Source organism: Quercus suber, unplaced genomic scaffold (assembly GCF_002906115.3).
Source record: "Quercus suber isolate HL8 unplaced genomic scaffold, Cork oak 2.0 scaffold_322, whole genome shotgun sequence".
In the NCBI taxonomy this organism is placed as follows: domain Eukaryota; kingdom Viridiplantae; phylum Streptophyta; class Magnoliopsida; order Fagales; family Fagaceae; genus Quercus; species Quercus suber.
In genome coordinates, this window is record NW_027069776.1 from 788,257 (window position 1) to 798,322 (window position 10,066).

Below are 10,066 nucleotides of genomic sequence, written 5' to 3' on the forward strand. Positions count from 1 at the left end.
AATATTATACCTATTCATTGGGAAAAAAAAACAATATTATATCTGATAAAAATATAAAATCTTAAGAAAACTGAAAAAGAACAAATAATTTTGAAATAATTAATTTGTATGGACAAGTGTTAAGTAAGTTTGAGTTTCCAACTTTGAAGGAGACCATTAATTAGAAAGTGACCAAGAGAAAGGTAGAATTTTTTTTTTTTTTTTGCTAATATAAGGTATAATATTGTTAAATTAAGGGAAAACATTAATTATTATCCACAGTCATCATTCAATCAAAATTGACTACTACTTACGTATGGATTCATCTTATACACAAGTACCGAAGTACGATTCGCTCAATTGATAAAAAAACTTTTTTAGTATAATTAATTCTAATTGATAATAATTAAGTAATAATGGAATCTTTTAACTAAAATACTTAATATGACTTTACATTCTCATCTTAAAGCTTAATAGGATAAAAGAAACAATTCAAATTAATTAGGATCTTATCTCTTCGCTATCTCAGAAAGGACTCTTTCTTCACGATTGATTTTTATTTTTATTTTAAACAATAAGTTTTGTTTCATAAGAAAAGGGAGCAAGATTTGAGAGATTGTTTCTCATCATGACATTAAAGTAATTGTAGTCTAAACACTCAATCCTGGAGGTTCTGTTCCATGGGCTGTGAACAATTGGAAGAAACATTTAGAATTAGTGAAATACATAATGACATTCCAGGAGTCTAATCTAGAAGACTTTAAATGGATAAACAAACGAGTTTAATTTGGTTATATGGCATTCTATCTTATCTTAGTTAGTTAGTCTTGTTAATGAATTAGTTACTCATCTATATCTATATATTACTAAAAGCTGAAGCGTAGCGTTTAATGCTGCTGCTCTCACGTTGCGCCACATCAGCTGACACGTCATTCTTTTTTTTCTTTTCTTTTTTAAAATATAATTTTCCTACAATTTTAAAATGGTTTTTACATTTTTCAGCCCTATAAATGCAGTCCACTATTTATTTATTTACTTCCACTATCACCCTATAATAAATCCAGCCCACTACTTATTTATTTACTCCCACTATCACCCTATAATAAATCTATATAATTAATCAGCCCACTTCTTATTTATTTAGTTCTACTATCAAGCCCAACCCAAAGCCTTTTCAGTTCAGCTTTTAGGTTTTTTTTTTTTTCTTTTTTCTTTAAGCTGAACTGTTACTAACCAATCATGAATATCTTAGTGCATATCTTAAGATTTTGTGTTCGAGAAAGTGTAGCACATGTACAAAAAGAACACAATGTGAAGCCTCGGTATAAATGCTTAATGCTTAAAATTGGTGTGTACTATTAGGCTTGATGCCAAATCACTTAAACTAAAATTGGTGTGTATATTATGAGGCAAAATTCAAGAAACTTACATGATTGCAAGCTTATGTTCTAGGAGATGTGGGAGTTATATGATGTAACTTTTTAGGTGATAGTCTCTTTTAAATTCTATATGATGAATTTTGTAGACTTTGTGATTGATTACTATTCATATATCACCTCACATGTATCTCAAGTTACTCTTTCTAAACTTTGTACATTTTATTGTGTGTGATTTTGTTGTGGCCATCCATGATTAAAAGTTCCTTAATTTTAGTGCAAAATGTGCTTAATGTTTGCGCTTTGAGAACAAATTGATTGAAAATCTTGACTTTGGAAGATCTGGGTTAAATTCAAGTGTTTTTGAAAAACTTTTCGTCTCATACTCATGCATTTTTTATAAAACAATGTGCTTTGAGGAGTTTCTGCATTAAAATGCTCTGTTTTTCAAAAATCTGATTTTTCCAGACTTTCGATCGATCGAACCTATTTTTCGATCAATCAAAACAGTGATTACAATTTTTTGGTTTGAGTCTGTGTGACTCGATTGATGTTCGATCTCGATCCATCGAAATTGAAAAATTTTCAGTTTCTATGTTTTTGACCAAAATTTTTTTCATGCATCATTTGTGTTTAGGATTCACATGTATTGCATTGTTTTTGTATCCATCTTCCAGTTTTGCAGTTTTATCTCTCATTGTTTTCACATATAACATGCATACACTTTACTAAATTGGGTACTCAACTTGATTTAAAAATTGATTGATTCATTTTTGAGTTTTGTACATTCTAGGATACAAATATTTGCACATTGTTTTTGTATCCAAAATTTTGCAGTTGCATGATTAATTTTTTTTTCTTAAAAGATATAATGGATAATCAATGTGCAAATATTTTTTCTACTCATGCAACTATTTATAGGTCACATAGTGCCATGTTTGCATTTTATTGAAAGAGAGAATATTTTTTTCTTCATGTGTATCCTCAACTTAGTTTTTTTTTTTTTTTTTTTTAAAACTTGGTTTGTGTTTTTTTATTTATCCCCACCCCCTTTTATTTTTCCCCAAAACTATTTTTCCCAAAACTTGTTTTGTTTTTCCTATTTTTATAGGAGGAGAAATTTTTTTTAACCTTTGTGGTTCTTAGGGGGAGTTGTTGCTCTTCTTAGGGGAAGTTGTCTTTATTTTCTCTTAATCTGTTGCGTATATTTTCTGTCTACCTTCTGATTAGGTAGTTTTTGTCAATACGTGACAAAAAGAGGGAGACATAGATGACCTGTTTGTTTTGTTTAGGGGGAGAATATAAAATTTTTTGATGTATCTAACTTAGGGGGAGAGTTAGAATTTATTTTGATTTATATGTTTCTTGTTTGACTTCTTATTGATTTATACTTATGAGTTCTTCATTGGTATATGTCTTTATTTTGTGTTATGTGAAATCAAGAATTTATTTTTGTTTACTTGTATTTTCCACACATGCGTTTATGCATTTTGTTTAGTGTTTCAGGAAATATACAGGTTGATTCAATTGAGCTGCTGTCTATACTTGCAACTGATGGATAGTAGTTAGGTTGAATTTGTTGTAATGGGCATTTTATTGTATTGGGTTGTTCTTGTATTTGAGCATTTCATTTTGTATGAAAGTTTTGTCACGAATTGCCAACTGGGGAGTTTGTTAGGTTCTAAATGTTTAGAACACTTGGCAAATCGTGAACACAAACTTGTCTAGATATAGATCTTAGAGTCTATAGGTTTTATTAGACAATGCTCAAGGTGATTCAAGTCAAGATTCAAGAACATACAAGCTACAGGAAGAAGACTTCATATTTTGCCTGGTTCGATCGATCGAAGAACATGCTCGATCAATCGAAAATCGTATCTGCAAAATTTTAAGTCGACCCAAACAGCAGCTTAAACCCATTAAGGATTAGGATTTCAGATCTACTACTCCCACTATATAAAGGAAACCCTAAGCCACATTTTTGGGACTTTTGTGAGAAAGAAGAGAGTGCCTCTTTTGTATCTAGGGTTTTGTACCCAAACCTCTCTAAGTCTTTGTTGCTCATATTTTGCGGTTTGTGTGAATCTCTTATGAGATCATTGAGGAGCTTTCCTTCACATAAACTTAAGGTTTTCAAGGTAGAGATTATTTCAACATCTTGATAATCAACTCGGTTGCTGCCATTGGAGCTTAAAGAATAACAAGCGTGGGTGCTTGTTTCTTGTGGAGAATCCAAGAAAGAAGGAGTTCGTGGATTCGGAGCTTGCACGTGGTCGTGTCAATAAGTCCTACTGGTGGGTAGCATTAGAAAGTCAAGCGAGGAACTTGTAAGTCATTTTGTATGAACTTTGATTCTTTCGCATAGTGGATTCAGGTTTACCTTGAGTATAACTAAGTCAAATCCTCCCTAGTTTTTTACCGTGTGGTTTCCTGGATCATCAGTTGTGATAACCTAGAATTGCATAAATTGACTAAGTTAATCACTTGGCTAATTAACTAGGTTAATCTGGTTGGTTTAAGAGGTCAAAATAATTAACAGTTTTTCTTAAATCCAACGAAAATCTAGTAATTTTTTGCTAAGATCCGGTGGGTTTTCCTAAAATCCAGCAAAGATATGGTGTTATTTTGCTCAGATCAAGTGATTTTGCTCAAATTCAGTGAAGATCAGGCTGAAAAAAACATGTAGTTGCCGCTGATTTGAACCTCCGATAGCATATTTTCAACTTCAACCGAACCGACTGCCAACCAACCAAGTCCGATCCGACTTGACCCGTGGATTTTTGCGGTCGGCAGCAGGTCTTCTTGTCAGAAACCTGATGTCATCGGGTTGGTCACAGGTTGGGCATAAACCCGACCCGAACCAACCCGTGGACACCCCTACTTTGTATGATGTTCATTGGAACCAACTACAATTTTCAAAACTTAATATATTTTCAAGTAAAAGATTCCTGCAGAGGTGCTTAACCACCTACAAACTAAAATGTTTTAAGCAACTCTCATTGTTAATCAAACCCAAAACAATTAAGCCTACCAACCGATCACACCAAAGCCCCAAACCACCACCATGCCAAGCACCAGTAACCAAAGCCTCATTTGTGCTTCCTATCTCTACCCTCTTACTAGTTGTTTCCCCACGGAAATCGCCAGTGCAAAGCAAGCAGCCAAACTCCCTACGAAACAAGAACATAACTGCACTTGTTTGGATGAAGAACTATCAAGCAATTTTTATGATGATGCAGTATAAATGAATAAGACCTCGCAATGGACAAATGAGGTTCAAAATTAGAACAAGGTCCGTGTTTCAAATATATTCCCAGTGGATAAAGGTTTTCACTAAGCAAAACAAAAGATTCAAGCACATTTTCCATTAAAAAAACCAAAATATAATAATATCTTCACGAGCAGTGTTTAGTATTTATAAACCACAACCAGATTCCACGAACAAATTTAATTTGAATAGGAATGTAATGACATTGATGTAATTAAAATTGGGTTTGCAGGAAAATGAATAGTTTCCAACTGGATGCAAGTTACAGTGTCTAATGAATGTATTTTTACTGGCACAAATAATAGGGAAATTCTGTTTAGATAAAAATTAAGCTATAGAAGAATGTTGGTTTGAGAAAATACAGTACTTAAGTGCTGTTCCTTAAGTTCCATTTTTTAGATTTTGCCATGTGAATTTTTTCTTATGAGATAAAAGTATATTTTTTAGTTAAGTAACCACATAGCTGAATCTTAAGAGAGAAACCTAAAAAATAACACCTAAGGTATTGTACTTAAATTTTGTCCATAGTTTAATTGTTAGAGCACTATAGGGGGTGTAAAAAAAACATTTTCTATTTTAGCAACCAAGACCCAAAAATAAAGTTACATTCAAGTATGGGAATGCAAAATTTTTAAGCATCTATGAACAGTTAAAGTTTCTATATTTACAACCAATTGTGTTCATTAGATGCAAACAAAAAATAATATATTTTATTCCTTTTTTTTCTCTCTGTTTCTATTCTCTACGTACTCTCTCCCTTCTCCCTTCTCCCTTCTCCCTTCTCTCTCTTTCTGTTCTCTGCGTACTCTCTCCCTTCTCCCTTCTCTCTTCTCCCTCAACCCTTTTTACTCCCTCAACCCTTTTTACTCTCTGAATCTATCTTCTCTCTCAACTTGTCTCCCTTATAAATCATAGTTTGCTCACTGTAATAGAAATAGATAGTTGTGGTTGTTGTTTGGTGGGTTCGAGTTGGCGTTTGGGTCAGATTTGAGTAGCGTTTACTATTTTAAACTTTTGCATAACATAGTAAAATGAAAAATTCATAAAATTTACTCATAAAAGTTTATAATGTAGGTGGAAAAATTCATANGGTCACATAGTGCCATGTTTGCATTTTATTGAAAGAGAGAATATTTTTTTCTTCATGTGTATCCTCAACTTAGTTTTTTTTTTTTTTTTTTTTAAAACTTGGTTTGTGTTTTTTTATTTATCCCCACCCCCTTTTATTTTTCCCCAAAACTATTTTTCCCAAAACTTGTTTTGTTTTTCCTATTTTTATAGGAGGAGAAATTTTTTTTAACCTTTGTGGTTCTTAGGGGGAGTTGTTGCTCTTCTTAGGGGAAGTTGTCTTTATTTTCTCTTAATCTGTTGCGTATATTTTCTGTCTACCTTCTGATTAGGTAGTTTTTGTCAATACGTGACAAAAAGAGGGAGACATAGATGACCTGTTTGTTTTGTTTAGGGGGAGAATATAAAATTTTTTGATGTATCTAACTTAGGGGGAGAGTTAGAATTTATTTTGATTTATATGTTTCTTGTTTGACTTCTTATTGATTTATACTTATGAGTTCTTCATTGGTATATGTCTTTATTTTGTGTTATGTGAAATCAAGAATTTATTTTTGTTTACTTGTATTTTCCACACATGCGTTTATGCATTTTGTTTAGTGTTTCAGGAAATATACAGGTTGATTCAATTGAGCTGCTGTCTATACTTGCAACTGATGGATAGTAGTTAGGTTGAATTTGTTGTAATGGGCATTTTATTGTATTGGGTTGTTCTTGTATTTGAGCATTTCATTTTGTATGAAAGTTTTGTCACGAATTGCCAACTGGGGAGTTTGTTAGGTTCTAAATGTTTAGAACACTTGGCAAATCGTGAACACAAACTTGTCTAGATATAGATCTTAGAGTCTATAGGTTTTATTAGACAATGCTCAAGGTGATTCAAGTCAAGATTCAAGAACATACAAGCTACAGGAAGAAGACTTCATATTTTGCCTGGTTCGATCGATCGAAGAACATGCTCGATCAATCGAAAATCGTATCTGCAAAATTTTAAGTCGACCCAAACAGCAGCTTAAACCCATTAAGGATTAGGATTTCAGATCTACTACTCCCACTATATAAAGGAAACCCTAAGCCACATTTTTGGGACTTTTGTGAGAAAGAAGAGAGTGCCTCTTTTGTATCTAGGGTTTTGTACCCAAACCTCTCTAAGTCTTTGTTGCTCATATTTTGCGGTTTGTGTGAATCTCTTATGAGATCATTGAGGAGCTTTCCTTCACATAAACTTAAGGTTTTCAAGGTAGAGATTATTTCAACATCTTGATAATCAACTCGGTTGCTGCCATTGGAGCTTAAAGAATAACAAGCGTGGGTGCTTGTTTCTTGTGGAGAATCCAAGAAAGAAGGAGTTCGTGGATTCGGAGCTTGCACGTGGTCGTGTCAATAAGTCCTACTGGTGGGTAGCATTAGAAAGTCAAGCGAGGAACTTGTAAGTCATTTTGTATGAACTTTGATTCTTTCGCATAGTGGATTCAGGTTTACCTTGAGTATAACTAAGTCAAATCCTCCCTAGTTTTTTACCGTGTGGTTTCCTGGATCATCAGTTGTGATAACCTAGAATTGCATAAATTGACTAAGTTAATCACTTGGCTAATTAACTAGGTTAATCTGGTTGGTTTAAGAGGTCAAAATAATTAACAGTTTTTCTTAAATCCAACGAAAATCTAGTAATTTTTTGCTAAGATCCGGTGGGTTTTCCTAAAATCCAGCAAAGATATGGTGTTATTTTGCTCAGATCAAGTGATTTTGCTCAAATTCAGTGAAGATCAGGCTGAAAAAAACATGTAGTTGCCGCTGATTTGAACCTCCGATAGCATATTTTCAACTTCAACCGAACCGACTGCCAACCAACCAAGTCCGATCCGACTTGACCCGTGGATTTTTGCGGTCGGCAGCAGGTCTTCTTGTCAGAAACCTGATGTCATCGGGTTGGTCACAGGTTGGGCATAAACCCGACCCGAACCAACCCGTGGACACCCCTACTTTGTATGATGTTCATTGGAACCAACTACAATTTTCAAAACTTAATATATTTTCAAGTAAAAGATTCCTGCAGAGGTGCTTAACCACCTACAAACTAAAATGTTTTAAGCAACTCTCATTGTTAATCAAACCCAAAACAATTAAGCCTACCAACCGATCACACCAAAGCCCCAAACCACCACCATGCCAAGCACCAGTAACCAAAGCCTCATTTGTGCTTCCTATCTCTACCCTCTTACTAGTTGTTTCCCCACGGAAATCGCCAGTGCAAAGCAAGCAGCCAAACTCCCTACGAAACAAGAACATAACTGCACTTGTTTGGATGAAGAACTATCAAGCAATTTTTATGATGATGCAGTATAAATGAATAAGACCTCGCAATGGACAAATGAGGTTCAAAATTAGAACAAGGTCCGTGTTTCAAATATATTCCCAGTGGATAAAGGTTTTCACTAAGCAAAACAAAAGATTCAAGCACATTTTCCATTAAAAAAACCAAAATATAATAATATCTTCACGAGCAGTGTTTAGTATTTATAAACCACAACCAGATTCCACGAACAAATTTAATTTGAATAGGAATGTAATGACATTGATGTAATTAAAATTGGGTTTGCAGGAAAATGAATAGTTTCCAACTGGATGCAAGTTACAGTGTCTAATGAATGTATTTTTACTGGCACAAATAATAGGGAAATTCTGTTTAGATAAAAATTAAGCTATAGAAGAATGTTGGTTTGAGAAAATACAGTACTTAAGTGCTGTTCCTTAAGTTCCATTTTTTAGATTTTGCCATGTGAATTTTTTCTTATGAGATAAAAGTATATTTTTTAGTTAAGTAACCACATAGCTGAATCTTAAGAGAGAAACCTAAAAAATAACACCTAAGGTATTGTACTTAAATTTTGTCCATAGTTTAATTGTTAGAGCACTATAGGGGGTGTAAAAAAAACATTTTCTATTTTAGCAACCAAGACCCAAAAATAAAGTTACATTCAAGTATGGGAATGCAAAATTTTTAAGCATCTATGAACAGTTAAAGTTTCTATATTTACAACCAATTGTGTTCATTAGATGCAAACAAAAAATAATATATTTTATTCCTTTTTTTTCTCTCTGTTTCTATTCTCTACGTACTCTCTCCCTTCTCCCTTCTCCCTTCTCCCTTCTCTCTCTTTCTGTTCTCTGCGTACTCTCTCCCTTCTCCCTTCTCTCTTCTCCCTCAACCCTTTTTACTCCCTCAACCCTTTTTACTCTCTGAATCTATCTTCTCTCTCAACTTGTCTCCCTTATAAATCATAGTTTGCTCACTGTAATAGAAATAGATAGTTGTGGTTGTTGTTTGGTGGGTTCGAGTTGGCGTTTGGGTCAGATTTGAGTAGCGTTTACTATTTTAAACTTTTGCATAACATAGTAAAATGAAAAATTCATAAAATTTACTCATAAAAGTTTATAATGTAGGTGGAAAAATTCATAAGAAACTAATATTATCATTAGTTTAACTGTTAGCTTAAATTTTCATTTAGTCATCCTAATCAAAATAGATCATCATAATTGATATGTTGTAGTCTTATTAAGTACACTCAATTATTAATATTCTAACTTTTTCTTATCCTTGAGTTTAAAAAGATAAAATAAAAAGAAGTATCAAGCTAGGCTTGGGGCTTGCCCAGGGGCAAAATAAAAAAATCCATAAATGTAACTAGTTAACAATTAGGGATTAGGGAGCCTACTATGCTTTTACTATTAACTTTTTTTTTCTTTCTTTTCTAAATCTATTACTTTTTGAGAGCAGAAAAATACATGAACACAATAAGAAAGACCAAAGTTTAGGTCTTGTGCCTTTGTTTCTCTTCCTTGTGAAGTCTGTTTTCTCCTCATGAGATTATACCTTCTTTCGAGTGAAGCCTTGTCCCTCATCCTTATCTACCTCTATCTTCTCTTTTGAACTACAAGCCAAGTATGTACTATCTCTATACCTTTCTCTCCCTAGTTATTTTCTCTAATACTTTCTGTCATGGCAGAAGATTTAGTTGACACAATAACTTCACAAGCAGCCAAACTCAGCTAGCTAAAAAGCAAAATCAACCTTGAGGCGGTCCCTACTTCTAATGAAGACTCAAAAAAACTTCTAATTTGATGTAGGACACAATTTACTATTTAATTATTGTAATTTATTATTTTTGGTATTTTTATGTAAAAAAACGTTATTTTAGGTTTAGGTGATGTATTTCCTTGTTTTTAGGTGCATTTAATGCTTTTTAGGTCAAATTTGATTCCTGTTATGGTTAGGTATCAATTAGGAGTTATTTTAGATTATATTTTCTTATCAGTCAAGTTTTAAGGAGCCCTTAAATAGGCCCTTAAGTCTGTAAACGTTTTTCATAGTTTA